Raw genomic sequence first — 22,221 nt, forward strand, 5'->3', positions numbered from 1 at the left:
GTCTCACACATGTCCAGTTTTCCAGGTCCAAGACATACAGCAGCACTACTTCATAATAGCCACCAGGGGCGGAGCCAGGAAGAACCAGAGGGAAACAAGGTTTTCTCACATGAGGGAAGAGCAGCCTGCATCACTTAATGGTTGTCCTGAGTTAATGGAGGACAATACATGGAACACGTTCTAGTACGTCAGCCCAACTCAACTGCACTGAGGTGAGGGAGCAGGCAGAAGATGGGAGTGTGCATGTTGGCAAGAGGGGCAGAGGGCACTCAGGGATTCTTAGTAAGTACAACTGACTAAAGTGTTTTTGGGTAGAAGGAAGAATTGAGCTGCAGCCAGGCGAAGACAGAGCGCCCCCCTGCCAGGAGCTCATGCTGAAGCAACACAGTAAGTCCCCGAGAATCTTGAATCTGTGAACATCGCCCAGACAGAACAGGCATGCAGGCAACACTTGGAATGCACAGCAAACACACTTTGGCCTCTGGTGGCCCAAACAAGTCTGAGTGGGCACAGAAAGGCCAATATCTTGGCTAGGAGCCACCATTCAAGTGTAGGAGAGCAAGTTCAGGTCATAAAAGCCATCCACATCAAAGTGGCCGATCCTTGCGGAGGTGTGACTGGCCCGGATCATCTCTGTCAGTGCCCACATCTGCTGCACCTTGGAGGATAGCCTGCTGGGGTCTGGGAGCCCCTCATAGAGGAGTGCAGATTGCTCCCAGGGCACTGGGGGAGAGAGCCACTTGGGGGAGATCACGGAGGGGCTCTTTGGTCCCTGCTGATAGATCTGCAGCTCCTCCACTGTGAAAGGCAGCCACAGTGGTGATGGTTGCTGCAGAATCAGGCGTAGCTCCGATACTCTGGCCATATCACACAGTATCTGATACTTGAACAGCGACACATATTCCTGGGCTCCTTCCTCACTGTGTGGGTCAGGCATCAGAGAGTAGTCCCGTAGTCAAGTCACCCACTTGGCTGATGTGTGTGCTGAGGTGTGCTGACAGACACGGATGCTCTAAAAAGCTGTGTAGTAATTCTTTTTTTTTTTTTTTTTTTTTTTTTTTTTTTTTTTTTTTTGAGATGGAGTTTCACTCTTTTTGCCCAGGCTGGAGTGCAATGGCACGATCTCGGCTCACCACAACCTCCGCCTCCCAGGTTCAAACAATTCTTCTGCCTCAGCCTCCCGAGTAGCTGGGATTACAGGCATGCGCCACCACCCCAGCTAATTTTGTATTTTTAGTAGAGACGGTGTTTCTCCATGTTGGTCAGACTGGTCTTGAACTCCCGACCTCAGGGAATCCACCTGCCTCGGCCTCCCGAAGTATTGTGATTACAGGCGTGAGCCACCGTGCCCGGCCGCTGTGTAGTAATTCTTAAACATGATCTCCTTGAGGGGAGTGACTCAGGGGAAGATGACATCAATGACCAGCATGCCAGGCCAGCATTGGGAGGTCTGCACGTCACCCACCTGCAGGGCTATGGTGCCTTTCACATGGTAAGGCACCAAAACGCAGGACATGGTGCCAGCAGCTGAGATTAAGTGCAACCGCCACTCCAGGCCCCTGACCACCAGCCCTTCCCGCCATCCTCAGGTTCTCATCTTGGATAGGAAGATGACAGAGGCAATGTTGTGCCCTTCTCATTTCAGCCTATGAGGTGGCACATGATTTGAATACTGGTGATATTCACTTTGATTCTTTCGTTAAGGCAGTAGCTGCCATGTTTCTCTATTTTAAAGTTATTATTTTCCTATTTCAGTTCAGAGTTGGGAGGTACTTTGAGGCTACGTCAATATCCCATTCCTCATCAAACTTTCCACTTATTCATTAATTTATGGCAGTATGGACTCACGGTTTTCCATTTTACTCAATAGGTTATAATTCATTCCTTTCATTATTTATTTTGATTTTTAACTTTTTGTTTTAAAATAAGTATAGATTCACATGCAGTGGTAACAAAAATTATAAGGGAGAAGCCATGCACTCTTCACTCAGTTCCCCAATTGGTAGCATCCGGCATAACTATAGTACCACGTCAAAACCAGGATATTGACGTCGGTGCAATCCAGAGTGTATTCAGATTTCACCAGTTTTATGTGCACTTATTTGTGTGAGTTTAATTCCATTCAGTTATTTCACCTGTAACCACCACCACATTCAAGACAGAGAAGGCTTCCATCCCCATAAAGCTCCCTTGTGCTACCCCTTTATAAACGGAACAGACACCTACCTTCTCCACCACCCTAATCCCTCGCAGCACCTAATCTCTATTTTCTTATTTCAGGATTATTGTAGAAAATAAATCATACAATACGCAATTTTTTCAGATTGGCTTTTTCACTCAGCATAATCCCATGGAAATCCATCCAAATCGTTGTATGTATCAAGGGTTTGCTCCTTTGTATTGCTGAGCACTGTTCCATAGTATGGACATATCACAGAGATAAACATTCATCCCTAATGTTGAAAAGGCATTTGGGCTGTTTCACTTTGTGGCTATTACAAATAAAGCTGCTATGAATGTTCATGTACAGGGTTGTATTTTTTGCGATCCTCCCACCGCAGCCTCTAGAGTACTTGGGACCACAAGCGCAGAACGCCTTGCCTCGCCCCACCCCAAGACGCCCGGCCTCGCCTCGTTCTTTTTTTTTTTTTTTTTTTTTTTTTTGAGACAGAGTCTCGCTCTGTCGCCCAGGCTGGAGTGCAGTGGCCGGATCTCAGCTCACTGCAAGCTCCGCCTCCTGGGTTTACGCCTTTCTCCTGCCTCAGCCTCCCGAGTAGCTGGGACTATAGGCGCCCGCCACCTCGCCCGGCTAGTTTTTTGTATTTTTTAGTAGAGACGGGGTTTCACCGTGTTAGCCAGGATGGTCTCGATCTCCTGACCTCGTGATCCGCCCGTCTCGGCCTCCCAAAGTGCTGGGATTACAGGCTTGAGCCACCTCGCCCGGCCTCGTTCTTTTTTTAGATGGAGTCTTGCTCTGTCACCCAGGCTGGAGTGCAGTGGTGCAATCTCAGCTCTCCACAACCTCTTCTGGGTTCAAGTGATTCTCCTGCCTCAGCCTCCCAAGTAGCTGGGATTACAGGCACCCACCACCACGCCCAGGTATTTTTGTATTTTTAGTAGAGATGGGGTTTCACCATGTTGGCCAGGCTAGTCTCGAACTCCCGACCTCAGGTGATCCACCTGCCTCGGCCTCCCAAAGTGCTGGGATTACAGGCATGAGCCACTGCGCCCAGCCTCTTTTTTTTTTTTTTTTTTTTTTAATAGAGATAGTCTCGCCATATTGCCTAGGCTGGTCTTGAACTCCTAGGACCAAGCGATCCTCCTGCCTCCCAAATTGCTGGGATTATAAGCATGAGCTAGCGCACATGGCCCGTAGAATATATTTTCTTTTCTTTTTTTTTTTTTGAGACGGAGTCTCACTCTGTTGCCCAGGCTGGAGTGCAGTGGCATGATCTTGGCTCACTGCAACCTCCACCTCCTGGGTTCAAGCAATTCTCCTGCCTCAGCCTCCCGAGTAGCTGGGATTACAGATGCCTGCCACTGCGCCTGGATAATTTTTGTAGTTTTAGTAGAGACAGGGTTTCACCATGCCAGGCTGGTCTTGAACTCCTGACCTTGTGATCCACCCTTCTCGACCTCCCAAAGCGCTGGGATTTTAGGCGTGAGCCACCATGCCTGGCCAAGAAAGCCATCCTTTCTGTCTCACAAATTATTCCCTGGCCATTTCACAATCTTTGCTGCACGCATTAGGGCTTTGTGGGTGATGATAAAAAGGGGGTATTTTGTTTCATTTTATCATTAGAATCTTTAAAAGAGTAGCAAGTTATTTGGCTGGACTTCCCAAAAATGTAGCTGGGAAGAACAATGTAGCCGATTAAAAGCTGAAAATTACTTTCAAGGACTCAGGAGGGGAACATGTGATACGTGCTGCAACATATCTGTTAAAACAGCCACTGTGCTGAAATTCCTTTGTGGGGAAAGGTGGAGATTTTTGCAAATGCAAGACAAAATGTTACTTCTCTGGGTATGACCACAGTAACAAGGACACAGAAAAACAAGTCAGAACCAGAGGAAAGATGGGGTTATCTGTCCTGAGAATCAAAGCCTCCTGTGGATCCTCACTCTGAGAGTGCCTGGAAATAAGAAGCTGAGTTTCATCGACAGCAGCAGGAAACGCAGAGTGAGAAAAGCAGGAAGAAGGCAGGGTGCAGTTGCTCACGCCTGTAATCCCAGCACTTTGGGAGGCCAGGGCAGGTGGATCATCTGAGGTCAGGAGTTCGAGACTAGCCTTACCAACACGGAGAAACTCCATCTCTACTAAAAATACAAAATTAGTTGGGCGTGGTAGCACATGCCTGTAATCCCAGCTACTCGGGAGGCTGAGGCATCCCTCAGAATTGCTTGAACCCAGGAGGCAGAAGTTGCGGTGGGCTGAGATCACAGCATTGCACTCCAGCCTGGGCACCAAAAGCGAAACTCAGTCTCAAAAAAAAAAAGAAAGAAAAAGAAAAAGAAAAGTATAGACACTAGATTGTAGTTGTAGAATTACATCACAATGGAAATATGTTCAGGCTGAGTCCTTCCTTTGGCATGTTTGCATTGTGTGAACACTGGAATGAATCCATTTCTGTTACCATTACCATATGTTTTCCTCATCCCGTAGGGTTTTCTCAGTACGTAGCATTGTGTAAGCCACTCTAACACTGGAGTTCAGAGAACTGGTTTGAGTTCCAGCTTGCTAACCAGGTGGTGCTGAAAACACAGCCATGGCCACAAAAGCCCATTCTCTGAAGTTGGTGTGTGATGTATAAACTCATAGCCTAATTCTCCTTTTGACTCCTCAATACACTGTTTCAGAAAGATGGTAGCCAACCACCCTTTTGTGGTTCATCAGTGTGGTGGTTCAGTTTTCACACTCATGTGTGAGACGTGCCTCCCTCCAACCTTGTTATAGCACAAGCACATTACCCATCTGACATGAGGGGAAAAAAGGTTACGGTTCTTTTTTTTTTTTTTTTTTTTGAGACGGAGTCTCGCTCTGTCCCCGGGCTGGAGTGCAGTGGCCGGATCTCAGCTCACTGCAAGCTCCGCCTCCCGGGTTTACGCCATTCTCCTGCCTCAGCCTCCCGAGTAGCTGGGACTACGGGCGCCCGCCACGTCGCCCGGCTAGCTTTTTGTATTTTTTAGTAGAGACGGGGTTTCACCCTGTTAGCCAGGATGGTCTCGATCTCCCGACCTAGTGATCCGCCCGTCTCGGCCTCCCAAAGTGCTGGGATTACAGGCTTGAGCCACCGCGCCCAGCCAGGTTACGGTTCTAAATGTCATTTTTGGAAAAGAAAAATTCAGCCAGGAGCGGTGGCCCACGCCTGTAATTCCAGCACTTTGGGAGGCCAAGGTGGGCGGATCACTTGAGGTCAGGAGTTTGAGACCAACCTGGCCAACGTGGCGAAATCCTGTCTTTACCAAAAAAAAAAAAAAAAAAAAAAAAAAATAGCCATGCGTGGTGGCAGGCACCTGTAGTCCCAGCTACTCGGAATGCTGAGGTGGGAGGATCACTTGAGCCTGGGAGGTGGAGGTTGCTGTGGGCCGAGATTGCACCACTGCACTCCAGCCTGAGTGACAGAGTGCAACCCTGTCTCAAAAAAAAAACACAGAAAAGAAAAGAAATCCAAAGACTGTGATACTTTCTTCATAATTCCCTAGTTTTAACATAGAGGGAGGGTATATATTAAAATATATTTGTATTTCATATTATATATGTTATATATGACACACACATAAAACATATGCACAGGACAAGAGACAAGCCAGGACATCATAGGACTTTAGTACTTCAAATACAGCCATCACTTTTGCCATATCCATGTACCAAATGAACATTATTTACTTAACATGTTTCTTTAAATTGGTGCACATTTTATTTATTTATTTATTTATTTATTTGAGATGGAGTCTCAGTCTGTAACCCAGGCTGGAGTGCAGTGGTGTGATCTTGGCTCACTGCAACCTCCACCTGCCAGGTTCAAGTGATTCTCCTGCCTCAGCCTCCTGAGTAGCTGGGACTACTGGCGCCCGCCACCACGCCCAGCTAATTTTTTGTGTTTTTAGTAGAGATGGGGTTTCACCATGTTAGCCAGGATGGTCTCGATCTCCTGACCTCGTGATCTGCCCGCCTCGGCCTCCCAAAGTACTGGAATTACAAGCGTGAGCCACCGCGCCCGGCCTATTTATTTTTGAGGCAGGGTCTTACTTACTCTATTGCCCAGGCTGGAGTGCAGTGGTGCGATCTCGGCTTACTGCAACCTCCACCTCCCAGGTTCAAGTGATTCTCCTGCCTCAGTCCCCTGAGTAGCTGAGATTACAGGCACCCGCCACCATGCCCGGCTAATTTTTGTATTTTTGGTAGAGACGGGGTTTCACCATGTTGGCCAGGCTGGTCTCAAACTCCTGACCTCAGGTGATCCACTGGCCTCGGCCTCTCATAGTGCTAGGATTAAAGGTGTGAGCCATCACTCCTGGCCCACATTTTAAAACGTAAGTAAAAATGCATTTATTTGTCTCTGATGGAGTTAATGGGCACAGCAGGAGACAGATGGTACCTTCCCCAGTTTCTTTCAGCCTCCATGGTGTATATCTTTTTTTTTTTTTTAAGAGACAGGAGCCAAGCAAGGTAGCTTACATCTGCATTTCCAACATTTTGGGAGGCTGAGACAGGAGGATGACTTGAGGCCCAGAGTTTGAGACCAGCCTGCACAACTTAGTGAGTCCCCTGTCTCTACAAGGAAGGTGTGGTGGCTCTCACGTGCAGTCTCAGCTACTCAGGGAGGCTAAGGTGGGAGGATCACTTGAGCCCAGGAGTTCAAGCCTGCAGTGAGCTATGATTGCATCACTGCACTCCAGCCCGGACCAGAGATTGAGACCTTGACTCTTAAAAAGACAGAGAGATGCCGGGCATGCGTGGTGGCTCACACCTGTAATCCCAGCACTTTGGGAGGCCTAGGTGGGCGGATCACAAGGTCAGGAGTTCAAGACCAGCCTGGCCAACATAGTGAAACTCCATCTCTACTAAAAATACAAAAAATTAGCCGGGCGTGGTGGCCGGCACCTGTAATCCTAGCTACTCGGGAGGTTGAGGCAGGAGAAACGCTTGAACCCGGGAGGCAGAGGTTGCACTGAGCTGAGATTGTGCCACTGCATGCCAGCCCCTGTGACAGTGTGAGACTCCGTCTCAAAAAAAAAAAAAAAAAGGGAGAGAGAGTCTCACTGTCATCCAGGCTGGAGTGCAGTGGTGCAATCATAGCTCACTGAAGCTTCAAACTCCTGGGCTCAAGGGATCCTCCTGCCTCAGCCTCCTGGGTAGCTGGGATTACAGGCATGAGCCACCATGCCTGGCCCAGTACATCTTTGGACAACAGAAGAGCAGATTTCAGGCCCAGAGCTTCCACCAAACAGTAGTATTCAGCTAAAATTCAGTAACTTTTGTTTTTGTAGTACTGACCCCAGTATAGAAAGAAAAAACAAAAAAAACAAAAAACAAACAAAAAAACCAATAACTTGGAAAAACATTTTGTGATTACACAAACATTCTCTTTTAAGGACATAAATTATGAAATAAAGTTAATTTTCTTTAAAAAGATATAAGTTAACATGTTAGACATCAGCATATTGCTATCACTTTAATTTAATCAAAGTGATTCAGTTATTGGAGGGATATTTTCAAACAGCCACATTGCAACTCAGAAAAGAAACTAAAGCCAGGTCAAGAAGGCAGAGCTTTCTAGTATTTTACTTCTCATGCAAATATTGAGACTATGTTTGTTATGTAACTCACTATAAGTAGCCATGTAACTTGTAGTTCAATAAGTGTGATTAATGTGTATAATCAAAAACTGCAAAGAATATTTGATTCTCTTACTAATATCCCTCTACAAACCCAGAGAGACATCTGAATATGCAACATGCAATGGTGGGGTGATGGCCTCAGAACAGAGATCAGGAGTGAGAGGGTGGCCAGCCATAGAAGCGAAATCATTACAAACACTGGCACAGTGGCACACAGGCAAGTGATGCCCTTCTCGTGTGAGTACCGAGAGAAAGACTATCACTTGCACGCTAGTATTGCACCCTCAAAACTACCAGCGCTATAGACTAGCATTTGCCACATTCCCAGAGCACCCCAGATAGTCACATTTTTAGGGCATATGTTTTCTTTTTGTTGTTGTTGTTTGTTGTTGTTGTTGTTTTGTTATTGTTGTTGTTGTTGTTGTTGTTTTTAGACAGTTTGGCTCTGTCACCCAGGCTGGAGTGCAGTGGTGTGATCTCGGCTCACTGCAACCTCCACTTCCCAGGTTCAAGTGATTCTCCTGACTCAGCCTCCCGAGTAGCTGGGAGTACAGGCACGCACCACCATGTAGGGCATATACTTTCTATAAGAGTGAAAAATTTCATCTGTTGGCCTGCCTGAAGATTTTGCTTAATGCAACATTATGTTTTAACTTTTCTTTCTTCCCTTCCCCCTTCTCCTTCCTTCCTTCCTTCCTTCCTTCTTCCTTTTTCCCTTCCTTCCTCCTTCCTTTCTCCCCTCCCCTTCCCTTCCCTTCCCTTCCTTTCCTTCTCTCTCTGTCTCTGTCTTTCTTTCTTTCTGAGACAGAGGCTTGCTCTGTTGCCCAGGCTAGAGTGCAGTGATGTGATCTCAGCTCACTGCAGCCTCAACCTCCCTGGCTTAAGTGATCCTCCCAGCTCAGCCTCCCAAGTTGCTAAGACCACAGGCACGTGCCACCACACCCAGCAATTTTTTTTTTTTTTTGTATTTTTTTGTAGAGAGAGGTTTTCACTATGTTGTCCAGGCTGGTCTCAAACTCCTGGCCTCAAGCGATCTGCCTGCCTCAGTCTCCCAAAGTGTTGGGATTACAGGCTTTTTTAACTTTTCAAAGGGGAAAAGAATTGCAAACTAAAGACTGAGAGCATATTCTTTGTTGTAGGTGTACGTGTTTGCTCACAGCTTGTGTAAGGAGCCCAATTTTTGGTGGAAGAAAGGGAAACTGTCAGTCTCAACTGCACAAGTGAGATATTGGATAAGTCACTTCACAGTTCGGTGTTTCTGTTTCCTGACCTGTATGACAGATACAAGACTGTGTACCCATTTGGTTTAGTTTGGTTTTGGGCTTAACTAATCTCCAAATACCCTTTTTACTGTGAAATGTCTGTGATCTGCATTCTTAGGTTACACTGATTACTAATTTCTTTGCACTGCAGTTTTGTTTTTTTTTCCTAGTAAAAGTACAGTTATGGTTTCTTGTCTTCCTTTTTAGAATATCTTAAGTAACCCCCCACATCCAAGTTTCCAGTAGGTTTCCAGTCCTAATATGGTTCATAGTTCCATAGTGCTCAAGGGTATTGATGTATTAGGGCAATGTGACCCAGGAAACTGCTGCGGAAAATTGTAAGGTGAGGTGACATTAGAAAGATGTTTCATCAAAATGTCAAAGTGTGCGAGAGTGTATCCTCCCTCGCATTTCTGCACATTTGTGTCAAGTGGTCAAGCAGTTCCTAAGCAACGGTGCGGAGGTGGTTGCTAGGCTGGTTTGTCACGTGTCCACGGATTCAGCCGCTAAAGAAATGGTGGGCCCAACTGCATTCAGACAGTTTATTGTTTAAAGAGACAGTAAGACCATCAAGGTGTCAGCTCCAACATCCCTAGTCCCACAGGATGACACTGAACCAGAGGGGCCAGGTGACATTGAAGGGCCAACTCAAAAACGACCACAAGCAGTTTTGTAATAGACTTACACAGAAGCCTGCAGCTGAAATATAAGTCTGGGCAAAGTAAAAAGCCCGATACCACACCAGAGCCAGGGAGGCTGATGAGAAACTGTCTCATGGTGGCTCCTCAGCAGGCTGCTTGTCTTGCCCAATTCCAGGAAAAAAATCACAGGACGTTCTGCCAAGACTCAAGTCTTCAGGCAAGCCTTTGCCTTTTGCCCACGTGGAGATGTGCAGGGTCTCCATGGCATCATGGCAGAGCTGGTCCCTACAACTGCACTGCCTGGCCTTTTGGGTAACCAGCTAAGAATTTCTTTTCAAGAAGCACAGGCCAGGTCGGGTGCAGTGGCTCACACCTGTAATCCCAGCACTTTGAGAGGCTGAGGTGGGTGGATCACCTGAGCTCAGCAGTTTGAGACCAGCCTGGCCAACATGGTGAAACTCCATCTCTACTAAAAATACAGAACATTAGCCAGGCGTGGTGGCGGACGCCTATAATCCCAGCTACTTGGGAGGCTGAGGCAGGAGAATTGCTTGAACCCAGGAGGCAGAAGTTGCAGTGAGCCGAGATCACACCACGGCACTCCAACCTGGGCAACAAGAACAAAACTCTGCCTCAAAAAAAAAAAAAAAATTCAGCAGGCATGCTGGCGCACGCCTGTAGTCCTAGCTACTTGGGTGCCTGAGGCAGGAGAATCACTTGAACCCAGGAAGCAGAGGTTGCAGTGAGCCAAGATGGTGCAACTGCACTACAGCCTGGATGACAGAGCAAGATTCTGTCTCAAAAAAAAAAAAAAAAAGAAAAGAAAAGCACAGGCCACTCTATCAGATGTCCCAATTAATTGTACTGTGACAGGGGCATGGATGAAATCCTTTTTATTGGTATTAAGTGACATCAGATAAGAATAACTGTGGCTATGATCAAGTAGAATGATCAGATCCACCTGGAGAATAGACCACAGTCAGGTTCCTGGTCAAAGCCAAGCCAGCTAAGTTGGTCATTAATCCAGGTGCAGCAAGAGGTGTCAGCAACTGCACACAGCCAGCTCTGACTGCCGGCAGGAAATCCAGGGCAATATGACTGCTCCTCACCACTCATGTTGGAGAGCTTAGTCTGGTCTGTGTGTGCAAGCAAGGATAGGCCTGATGTCTATGAAAGAAGAGGTCCCCTATTGGGGCATGAACTGCAGCTAGAGTTTAAGACCCTGTTTTTTTTTTTTTTTTTTGGCTTTTTTTTTGGGGGTGGGTGGGGGTGGAGTCTCACTCTGTCGCCCAGGCTGGAGTGCAGTGGTGCAATCTCAGCTCACTGCAGCCTGTGTCTCCTGGGTTCCAGTGATTCTCCTGCTTCTGCCTCCCAAATAGCTGCAATTACAGCCACCCGACACCACGGCCAGCAATTTTTTTTATTTTTATTTTTATTTTTTTTGAGACGGAGTTTTGCTCTTGTTGCTCAGGCTGGAGTGCAATGGCATAATCTTGGCTCACTGCAACCTCCGCTTCCTGGGTTCAAGAGATTCTCCTGCCTCAGCCTCCCAAGTAGCTAGGATTACAGGCATCCATCACCATGCCCAGCTAATTTTTTTGTATTTTTAGTAGAGACAGGGTTTCACCATGTTGACGAGGCTGGTCAAGAACTCCTAACCTCAGGTGATCCATGCACCTCGGCCTCCCAAAGTGCTGGGATTACAGGCATGAGCCACCATGCCCAACCAATTTTTGTATTTTTAGTAGAGATGGGTTTTTGCCATGTTGGCCAGTCTGGTCCTGAACTTCTCACCTCAAGCAATCTACCCTCTTCAGCCTCCCAAAGTGCTGGGATTACAGGCATGAGCCACCTTACCGGGCCTTTTTTTTTTTTTTTTTTTTTTTTTTTTGAGACAGGGTCTTGGTCTGTCACCCAGGCTGGAGTACAGTGGCATGATAGCTCACTGCAGCCTCTGTAAGAATTAAAGAGGAGAGAAACACGAAGGGTGGCTAGACAGTCAACCGATTTATTTTAAACCTGGGAGGGACTTCTGACCCTTTTGAGTTAGGTCAGAGCCACACTCTCTTACAGACTAAGAGTTTTCAAAGATTTAAGGTGGGAGAGTTTATCAGAGGCTTGGACTGCTTCTGTGTCTCTGTGTTGTGCTTATCTGGGAAGGAGAGTTGTGTGTCTGTTCCAATACATCTTTCTGCAGCTGCAGGCATCCTGAGTCTGTCTTTAGCTTCCCTATCTTAGTGAACCTGAAGGGAAAGGAATGTGCTTATTAAGGCCCACTGTTTTACTGGGGCCCCTTGTATGAGGGTGAAGTTCGGCAGTTATCCAAGAGACTTTCTTCCTGCCTCCCTCTGTGCCTGTGCTGTCTTATCTGTGTTTTACTGTCTGCTCTTTTCTGGCTGCTTATAGTTAGAATAAAAGTGATTTCCTTGAAATTCATGAGGCTAGAAAGGGAGCTGGAACTTAAAGTGGCAGTGTTTGTCGGAGGTGACGGTGCTCCTGCTCTGTCATTGCAGACCCTATAGTTATAAAAGGATGAGGGGGCGACGTGTTCTTTCTGGCTACTTCCTGCTGACGGGGGAGCGGAGAGTTTCTTGGTCTCAGATTGACTGCAGGAGTAACACCATCTGTAAATGTTTATGGGTGGTTGCAAAATGGCCATGATTCTGTCAGTTAAAAATTTTTGAAAAAGGTTAATTAGGCAGGATTAAAACATTAGTCCTTGGCATATTACTAGGAGAGGACCCAGGAATGGGATGACTCATGCTATGATTTTATTTTTAAACCAATAATTTATTTGGTTGTTTTGGTATTCCCTTAGCTTTTTAGCCCCTCTTTTTAGTTTTTCAGCAGCACTTCTTACTAGGCCCAATTGGTTAAGATAGAAACAACATTTCTGGCCGGTTGCGGTGGCTCAAGCCTGTAATCCCAGCACTTTGGGAGGCCGAGACGGGCGGATCACAAGGTCAGGAGATCGAGACCATCCTGGCTAACACGGTGAAACCCCGTCTCTACTAAAAAAAAAAATACAAAAAACTAGCCGGGCGAGGTGGCGGGCGCCTGTAATCCCAGCTACTCGGGAGGCTGAGGCAGGAGAATGGCGTGAACCCGGGAGGCGGAGCTTGCAGTGAGCTGAGATCCGGCCACTGCACTCCAGCCTGGGCGGCAGAGCGAGACTCCGTCTCAAAAAAAAAAAAAAAAAAAAAGAAACAACATTTCTTACCCAATGAGAGACAGAGGCCCCCTTTTTCAGCCGTTATAAGATTTAATCCCTGTTTGTTTTGGAGGACTACTCCAGCCAAGGAGTCTAGTTGGTCGTGGACTCTTATAAAGCTTCAGGCTATATCTTCTAAAGAGCCCTGTAGTTTTGTTGAAAGTGCCTTAAAGTATGTTAAGGAGGTGGCTAATCCGCTTGCTCCCAATCCAAGTCCAGAGGCTATACCTAAGGCGGCCATTAAAGGAATGACGTGGATGGCCCTTCTTTTTCTAACGTATTGGACGGGTGGGATGGGCAAAGGCTGATTAGGAGGAACTAGTCCAATGGAGGGAGATAGATAAACTAGGGTACAGGTTCCAGTCCAGCTGGTGGGGAGACAAAGATAGGTGTTGCTGCCACACAAAAAGAATAAGACTTTGTTGGCCGGGTACGGTGGCTCAAGCCTGTAATCCCAGCACTTTGGGAGGCTGAGACGGGCGGATCACGAGGTCAGGAGATCGAGACCATCCTGGCTAACGTGGTGAAACCCCGTGTCTACTAAAAAAAAATACAAAAAACTAGCTGGGCGAGGTGGCGGGTGCCTGTAGTCCCAGCTACTCGGGAGGCTGAGGCAGGAGAAGGGTGTATACCCAGGAGGCGGAGCTTGCAGTGAGCTGAGATCCGGCCAATGCACTCCAGCCTGGGCAACAGAGCGAGACTCCGTCTCAAAAAAAAAAAAAAAAAGACTTTGTTGTAAACACAGGCAGAAATATGGGAAGAGAACAAGTGAATTAAAGATGGGGTGTTTTGTTGTTGTCTTTCTGTTTGTTTTGTTTTGTTTTGTTTTTTTCCTGTGGCTCATTACTCCAGACTGACAAAGAGGAGGCCAGGGAGACACCTACTATAGTAGAGATATAAGAAGAGTTACTTTTTACACATTTAATGTGGTCGGATGTTGCGCCATTAATATTGAGCCATGGAAAAAGGTGGGCATTAGGGACAGCACAGATTAGGCCAGAGGCATTGGTTAAGGGAGAGGCTGTGAAACTAGCCGGTTGCAGAAATATTCCCATTTGCTTCCAGTGACACTTGGTAGTTAATTTGATTAGTTTGGTGGTCAGACGGGTGTTTAACAACGATAGTGCGGTTGCATTGGTTAAATGTTAATGAACCTACAGGGATATTTCCCTTAGAGGCCGAAAAGTAAAGTGAGGCTTGTTGAAAAAGGGGAGTGTGTTTAGTTATAGGCCCTTCAATGGGAGGGCCTTGGGGCTTAAGTCATTGTAGGGAGTTGTAGTAGGTCTGAAATAATTTGTTAGCTTGATTGGCCCTGAAAGTGGGATAACTGCCGATTAGAGTGTCAACTTTTTTAAAAAGGGAAACTCCTTTTTGGAGTTTATAAATTAGGGTTATATTTCCAGTTAAAATGTCATGAAGGAGTGCAGAAAGGGCTGAGTAAGCTGAGGAAGACAGTGATAAACACATCCAGCATTCTGAAGCAAGGGAAGAGTTAGCTGACAGTAAGAGGGATTGTGTAAGGTTTATAGAGCGTTTGAGCTTGAGAGCAGTGAGGAGCGGTTGTATTGGTGAGATTTATGTACTTAGGGAATTTATATTAAAAGAAGCAAGCAAAAAGAGAAAAAGGTTATTTGGGTAGCAGTAAAGTCCTGGAAAGTTCCTTGAAGCCATAGGTCCCATAAAATAGTAAGGAGCTGATCAGGATGTGCAATGGGAGCTTCGTAAGGGTACCACTGAAGGTCTGTAGCAAGGCAGATTAGGAAGCGATGAAAGTTTGGAAGAGAAAGAGACATAAGCGGCTTATGTGGAGTTTTCCTTTTTTTCCTCTGGGATTCGGGTGAGGCAAAGGGAAGCGGGTCCTGTGGAGACACAAGAAAAGTCTGAAGGAGTTTTAGATTCAGTTGTTTGAGCATGTGGTGAAGGGAAGTTTATTTTTTTTGAGAGAAGTATAATGAATCCAGTTAGGGAGCCCCTGGAGTTTTGCTGCTGTAGGTGTGGTGAGGATGATCTGGTAAGGTCCCTTCCATTTAGAACTAAGGGGGGATTTGGGGATAGGACTGGGAATTTTTATGAGAACCCAGACAGGTTGTGGCAGGTATTTGTCAGCATATTCCCAAATAAAATGGCGGACAGTAAGTAGAAGAGGGCAAACGGGAGGAGTTGGTTGAGGTGGTGCTTGGCCGTGAGGTGGAACAAAGGGGGCGAGTGGTCTCCCACACATGAGCTCAAACGGGCTGAGCGTTAAGGGTTTACATGAGAGTGCCTGAATTTTTAGGAGGGCCAAAGGTAAAAGTGTAACTGAAGGTAAAAGTGTAACCCAGTCTTTATGTGTTTGGAGTGAGTGAGTAGCTGGTGAGGTGTTTTTTGAATGCCATTCACTTTTTCAACCTACCCTGAAAATTGAGGTCGATAGGGGATGTGTAGCTTCCAGGTGATTTGTAGAGCTTGTGCAAGTGTTGGAGTAATTTGAGAAATGAATTCAGGACCATTGCTGGATTGAAAAGAATGAGGCACCCCAAACCTGGGGATGATTTCTGTTATTAATTTGGAGGTGACAGTAAAACCTCGTTTGTTGGTTGTGGGAAAAGCCTTGACCCATCCCAAAACGGTATCGACCAGAACTAAAAGAAATTTAACCTTTTTTACTGGGGGCACATGGGTAAAATCAATTTGCTAATCCTGTCCTAGAAGGTGTTCCCTAGCCTGATGGGTTGGGAAAGAAGGGGGTTTAGTGTTGGAATGCGGTGAAGTATTCTGGCAAATAGAGAATTGATGGGAAATGGCTTTTAACTGTTCCTTTATATCTGGGGCTATGTGTATATGGGAACTTAAGAAATGTAGAGGGGAATGGCTGGTGTGGAAGAGGTTGTGAATGTCCCGTAAAAGAGTTGTTTTTTCAGGGTCAGGTAGGACTAATTTGTTTTCTATGAACCAGTGTGGGGGGCTGAATTGTGCCCCCACCGTGATTAGTTGTTGTGTTGGTGTTTTGCATAAAAGGAGGGGATATGTTGTATGAGGGGAAATAGGTACTGGGGAACTGGATGAGTGGTTGAGGCTTGTTTTGCCCAACAGTCAGCTTTACAGTTTCCTAAAGAAATGTAGCTGTTATTTGATTGATGTCCTTTGCAATGGATAACTGCAAACTTTTCTGGGAGTAAAGTTGCCTTTAGCAAATGATGGATTGATTTTTCACGAGTTATTAGAGTTTCTTTAGCCATGAGATAGCCCCACTTGCTCCAAATTTGGTCATTGGAATGGATGATGTTATAGGCATATTTAGAATCGGTGTATATATTAACTTGTATGCTCTTTGCTAGGGTTAATTCTTTTATTAGGGCAATTAATTCTGCTTGCTGGGAGGATGTGCCCAAAGGCAAAGGGGCAGCCTTTACAATGCTTCTAGGTGGGAGAGAGTGGGTATTATTATGATATTCCTCAATGATGGCATATCCTGCTTGGAGGGTAGGGTTTTTTGATGTGCTGCCATCTATAATCCAATCTGGGGCTCCCTTTATGTGAGTGGAAGTAAGGTGGTGAAACATGGTGAGCAAACTTTCAATTAGATTAGAGCATGAGTGTTGGTCGGGGTCCAAAGTCGGTGTTGAAGGTAAAAGAGTGGTGGGATTTGGGGGGGAGCATTTATGAATGGAGATAGAGGGTTGAAGGAGAGTTGAATGTAGGACTTGCAAGTGAGAGGATGAAATTGAGGTGAGCGCCTTACGGCTGAGCATATCTTGTAGACTGTGAGAAGAAAATACCTGAAGGGGTTCGTAGAACGTGGGTTTTTGTGCCTCAGGGATGATAAGAGAGGCTGTGGACAAAATTTCTAAGCAAAGGGGCCAGGTTTTATAAATGGGGTCTAGTTGTTTTGAAAAATATGCCACTGGTTGGAGAGAATATCCCATAGGTTGGACTAATAGTCCAAGGGCCTGATTATGAGAACTGTGTATATATAGGTGAAAGGGCTTCAGGGGGTTTGGAAGGTCTAAAGCAGGGGCCTGTAATAAGGCATGTTTTAGGTGACAGAAAGCATGAAAAAGGTCTGGGGTGGAAATGAGTGGTTGGTCAAGATTTCCTTTTGTGTGTTCATAAAAGGGTTTAGCAATAATGGCAAAATTTGCTATCCATAATCAGAAATATCCCACTAATCCAAGGAAAGAAAGTAAGTCCCTTTTTGTTTTGGGAGATGGGATTTGTTGAATGCCTTGCTTTTGTGACAGTGGAATTTCTTGGGTATTCGGAGTTATGATTAGTCCTAAATGTGAAACTTTTGGGGAGATCAATTGGGTCTTCCCTTTTGATACCTGGTACCTGCATTCAGCCAAAAAATTTAAAAGCCTGGTAATGTGTTGAATGCAATGTTCTAAAGAGGGGCTGCAAAGAAGTAAGTTGCCCATATATTGAAGCAAAATGCTAGGCTATAGAGATAGCTGGCAAAGATCCAATTGAAGTACCTGACTGAAATAGTGAGGGCTTTCCCTAAACACCTGAGGAGGGACAGTCCATGTGAGTTGTTGGGAGCAGCCTGTGTCAGGGTTAGTCCAAGTGAAAGCAAAAAGGTTTTGAGTGGAGGGATAGTTAAAAAAAAAAAAAAAAAAAAAAAAAAAAAAAAAAAAAAAAGCATCTTTGAGGTTTAATACAGAGAAATGGCTAGTGTTGGGAGGAATTCGTGGTAGGAGGGTGAAGGGGTTTGGGACAACAGGATAAACAGGAACAACAGCAGAGCTGATTTGTTGCAAATCCTGAACCAGTCTATAAGAGCCATCCGGTTTTTTAATTGGGAGAACCGGAGGTATTGTGGAGAGAACAGGTGGGGATTAAAATATTGGCAGCCAAAAGTCAGGAGATGATGGGTTTGAGTTCCCGCAACCCACTAAGGTTGAGGGGGTATTGTGGGACCACTATATGGCACTTAGGATCCTTCAGTGAAATTTGAATTGGAGAATAGTGGGTAGCTATTATGAGGGAGTTAGTGTTTCATACCATGGAATTTACATGGCAAAGGAATTTGGGGTTTAAGTCTATTTGATGTTGAGTGTCTGAGGAGGGGTTCTGTTCTTGATGTAATAACAAATAAGGGTGGCTTTGGTGTAGGGCTGATAAATGGATGATTCTCCCTAATTTCTGTAGGATGTCCCTTCCTAGTAAAGGAGTGGGACAATGAGGGATGACCAAGAAAGAGTGAGTGAAGGTGACACCCTGAAATGAGCAGTATAGAGGTGGCGTTTTGTGTGGGTTTTTTTTTTTTGTGTGCCCTTCATGGCAACAACAGAAATGGATGAGTGTTTTCATGGGCCTTGATACTCAGTTAACATCGAAAGACTCGCCCCGGTATCCAAAAGAAAGGAAATAATCTTACCGGACACCGTCCTAATTACCCTGAGTTCCGTGGACTCACTAGGCGTGGAGGCGAAGGATCCCGGTCACTTTCAGTCTTCTGTTGTCAGCACCAGCAGTGAAGAGATTTCCTCCTGTGATGGTCAGGGGGCTTTATTATGAGCCGCACCCAAACGGGGAGGGTGTCCCTGTTGGGGGCAGTCCACTTTCCAGTGTCCCCAAAGACCACAAGCTGGACACGGTCTGGTGGAGGTCCGGTAGTTAGGACAAGCCTTTGCCCAGTGTCCAGAGTTGCCACATTGGAAACAGACTCCCAGAGGCGTCGGGGAGTTTTATTTTGGGTCATTGGGAGGCTTTTGTGTAACTGACTTTTGGATAGCAGAGGCGAGCATCTGGGTTTTTAATGAGAGATGTTTGTCTTTTTGAATTTTTTGTTCCTCCTCTCTGTTGTTAAAGACATGGAAGGCTACATTTGGGAGGTCCTGCCAGGATGTCTGGGGACCCTCCTTTAAGTTTTACAATTTTTTCCAGATATCTGGGGCAGACTGGGAAACAAATTGGAGGTGGAAAAAAGTTTGACCTTCTCTAGATTCTGGGTCCAAATTGGTATATTTTAGCATAGCTTCAGTGAGGCGTGATAAGAAAAGGGCAGAATTTTCTTGGGGGTCTTGTGTAATTTCTCTAAGTTTCTCATAATTAACTGCCTTATGGGCATTTTTGTCCATACCCACAAGGAGACAGAAAATCATGTGGTCTCTTCATCTGATGCCATTGTCTCCCTATTGGTAAGTCCAATCTGAGTCTCTACGGGGGACTGCATCATTAGCCACTGGATTTTGTATAGGCACTTGATTATGGAGTTCATCTGCGTGGGCTTCAGCTGAATGTCAGATGAGCTCTTTTTCATCAGGAGTGAGGGTGGAGGTTAGAATTATATAAAAGTCGTGCCAAGTTAAATTAAAGGATTGAGTTATGTGCAGGAATTTATTGTGATAATGAGATGGATTTTCAGAGAAAGATCCCAGATGCTGTTCAATTTGCGGCAGATTAGACATGGAGAAAGGAACATGAACGCAAGTAATGCCTTTAACTCTAGCCACTTCCCGGAGAAGGAAAATGACAGAGGTGGTTTGACTGGATGGAGTAGTTTTTGAACGGGTTACAGGTGGAGAAGGAGGAGGGGCAGGGTTAAGGGCTGCCGGGGTGGAGGGTTCGGACAGGCGAGGAGCAGGTGCAGGGGGTTGAGAATATGGAGGGGGTTCATTTGCAGGGTCAAAAGGAGCTTCAGAGGAAGGGGTTCCAGGGGAAGGAGACACCTGGGGAGGGTTTTCATTAAGAAGAAGGATTTCATGAGGAGTGAAAGCTTGACATAGGGAGGGTCGGGATCTAAGGTAGAAAAAAGCCTGAATATAGAGAATCTCTTGCCATTTGCCATTCCTGGTTATAAAGTTGTCAAGATCCCTGAGAATTTGAAAGTTAAAGGTGCCATTTTTGGGCCATCGTCTGTTGTTATTTAATCTGTATTGGGGCCAAGCCGTGTTGCAGGAGAAAATTAGACGCTTTGGCTTTAGGGTCCCCTGTAAGCCAAATTTGGTGAGGTTGTGAAGGAGACAGCCCAGTGGGGAGGACATAGGAATGTGGGATTGTTTGGCACCCATGTGGACTGATAAGAGGAAGCCAAGGGTGTCTGTTTTGTTTTAGGCATCCCCAGACAAAAGACAGAGACCCAGAATCTTCTTTCCAAAAGAGGATAGTTAAGCTAAGAAGAAACTGGGCTTCCCCAGGATTTCCTCTAGCTTAGTCCTGTTGGTCCTCTGAGGACCTGGATAGCAGGCTGGACTTTTTCTGGTACTGGGAGAAAGCCAGGAGAAGGCAGATCTTACCAGTCAGCTGAATTAGTGTCCGATGTTGGATGTTCCGGTTGGAATCAGCAAGGGGCCTCCCAGACTGGAGCCACACAAGGAAGAGAGAGAGAGAGAGCGAGAGAGCGAGAGAGCAAGAGAGAGAGAGAGAGAGAGAGGAGACAGAGAGAGAGAGAGAAAGAAGAAGGAGGAAGAAGGAGCAAGGGTTAGGGAGTGAAATACCTGTTACAGGCGGTCGGAGGTAAATTCCTGAGACCTGAGGGTTTTGAAAGCTCATGGGGGAGTAGCCCCAGCCTGAGCCTTGCAGTCCCCTTCAAGTCAGTTGTCCTCCTCATGCAAATCACTAGAAAATTGAAGTGAAAGAAAAGACTGGGAGGGTGGCCAGAGACCCTCAGGATCCGGGAGTTAACTCAGGATGCACTGCCATTGTCCATTGGTTCCTGGGTTGCAAGAGACTCTCTGCCCCCAACACCCGTCCTGGGTTTCAGATCAAATGTAAGAATTAAAGAAAGAGGAGAGAAACATGGAGGGTAGCTTGACAGTCAACAGGTTTATTTTAAACCTGGGAGGGACTTCTGGCTTCTGGTCAGAAGCTGCACTCTCTTACTTTAAGGGTTCAGGGCAGGAGAGTTTATCAGACGCTTGGACTGCTTCTGTGTCTCTTTGTTGTGCTTATCTGGGAGGGAGAGTTTTGTGTCTGTTCACATACATCTTCCTGCAGCTGCAGGCATACCCCCACCCCCCCGAGTCTGCCTTTAGCTTCCCTATCTTAGTGCACCTGAAGGGAAAGGAATGTGCTTATTAAGGCCCACTGTTTTACTGGGGCCCCGTTGTACGGGGGTGAAGTTTGGCAGTTACCCAAGAGACTTTCTCCCTGCCTTCCTCTGTGCCTGAGCTGTCTTGTCTGTGTCTTACTGTCTGTTCTTTTCTGGCTGCTTGTAGTTAGAAAAGAAGTGATTTCCTTGAAATGCATGAAGCTGGAAAGGCAGCTGGAATTTAAAGTGGCAGTGTTTGAGATGACGGTGCTCCTGCTCTGTCAGCCTCGACCTCCTGGGCTTAAGCAATCTTCCCACCTAAGCCTCCCAAATAGCTGAGACTACAGGCATGCAGAGCTAGTTTTGTTATTATTAATATTATTATTAACTTTTATTTTATGTTCAAGGGTAAATGTGCAGGTTTCTTATATAGGTAAACTCATGTCATGGGGGTTTGTTGTACAGATTAATTCATCACCCAGAGGCCTAGTACTTAATAGTTATTTTTTCTGATCCTCACTCTCCTCCCACCCTCCACCCTTAAGTAGGCCTCAGTGTCTATTGTTCCCTTCTTTGTGTACATGAATTCTCATCATTTAGCTCCCACTTATAAGTGAGAACATGTAGTATTAGGTTTGCTGTTCCTATGTATTATTATTTTCTTTTAGAGATGGCATCTCCCTATGCTGTCCAGGCTGGTCTTGAACTCCTGGGCTCAAGTGATCCTCCTGCCTTGGCCTCCCAAAGTGCTGTGATTGCAGGCATGAGCCACTACACCTGGCCTGAATCATTTATTAAAACAGGAATAAACCAATTGTGTGTCCCTCATAGGAAACAAACTCTTTGAGCAGAATTAAATAGCTGGAGGCCAGGTGTGGTGGCTCACGCCTGTAACCCCAGCACTTTGGGAGGCTGAGGTGGTCAGATCACTTGAGGTCAGGAGTTCAAGACCAGCCCGGCCAACATGGTGAAACCCTGTCTCCACTAAAAACACAAAAATTAGCCAACTGTGGTGGCACATGCCTGTAATCCCAGCTACCCAGGAGGCTGAGGCAGGAGAATCGCTTGAGCCCAGGAGGTGGAGGTTGCAGTGAGGCAAGATCATACCACTGCACTCCAGCCTGGGTGACAGAGCAAGATTCTGTCTCAAATAAAAATAAAAATAAAAAATAAAAAAGTAAACAGCTGCAAAGCAGGCTGGAGTGCTTCTGAAGAGGACGATGAGGCTATCACTATGACCTGAATATTTGCATCCTCCTGACCCCCAAAAATTCATCTGTTGAAATCCTAACCACAAGATAATGGAATTAG

The 22,221-nt window shown here is 46.0% G+C and overlaps 1 long non-coding RNA gene, 1 other non-coding gene and 1 pseudogene across 4 annotated transcripts; 1 reads left to right on the plus strand and 2 right to left on the minus strand.

Annotated features, from left to right (window-relative positions):
- Window positions 1-455: 455 nt before the first annotated feature.
- On the minus strand, window positions 456-1,602 carry LOC102142480 (nicolin-1-like; annotated as a pseudogene).
- Window positions 1,603-4,874: 3,272 nt separating this feature from the next.
- On the plus strand, window positions 4,875-4,978 carry LOC123571523 (small nucleolar RNA U13). The gene has a single exon (XR_006695674.1). It is a non-coding gene; the product is annotated as a small nucleolar RNA U13 (small nucleolar RNA).
- Window positions 4,979-11,849: 6,871 nt separating this feature from the next.
- Window positions 11,850-20,265, minus strand: LOC107128479 (uncharacterized). 3 transcript variants are annotated; one of them, XR_001487748.4, is made up of 3 exons: window positions 20,177-20,265; window positions 18,316-18,427; window positions 11,850-11,988 (listed from the first exon to the last, which is right to left on the minus strand). It is a non-coding gene; the product is annotated as an uncharacterized lncRNA (long non-coding RNA). The 3 variants fall into 3 exon arrangements; XR_010584133.2 differs by lacking the exon at window positions 11,850-11,988 and adding an exon at window positions 12,284-12,408; XR_010584132.2 differs by lacking the exon at window positions 11,850-11,988 and adding an exon at window positions 14,684-14,815.
- Between the last annotated feature and the right edge of the window lie 1,956 nt (window positions 20,266-22,221).

This window comes from Macaca fascicularis, chromosome X, assembly GCF_037993035.2.
Source record: "Macaca fascicularis isolate 582-1 chromosome X, T2T-MFA8v1.1".
NCBI classification, from domain to species: domain Eukaryota; kingdom Metazoa; phylum Chordata; class Mammalia; order Primates; family Cercopithecidae; genus Macaca; species Macaca fascicularis.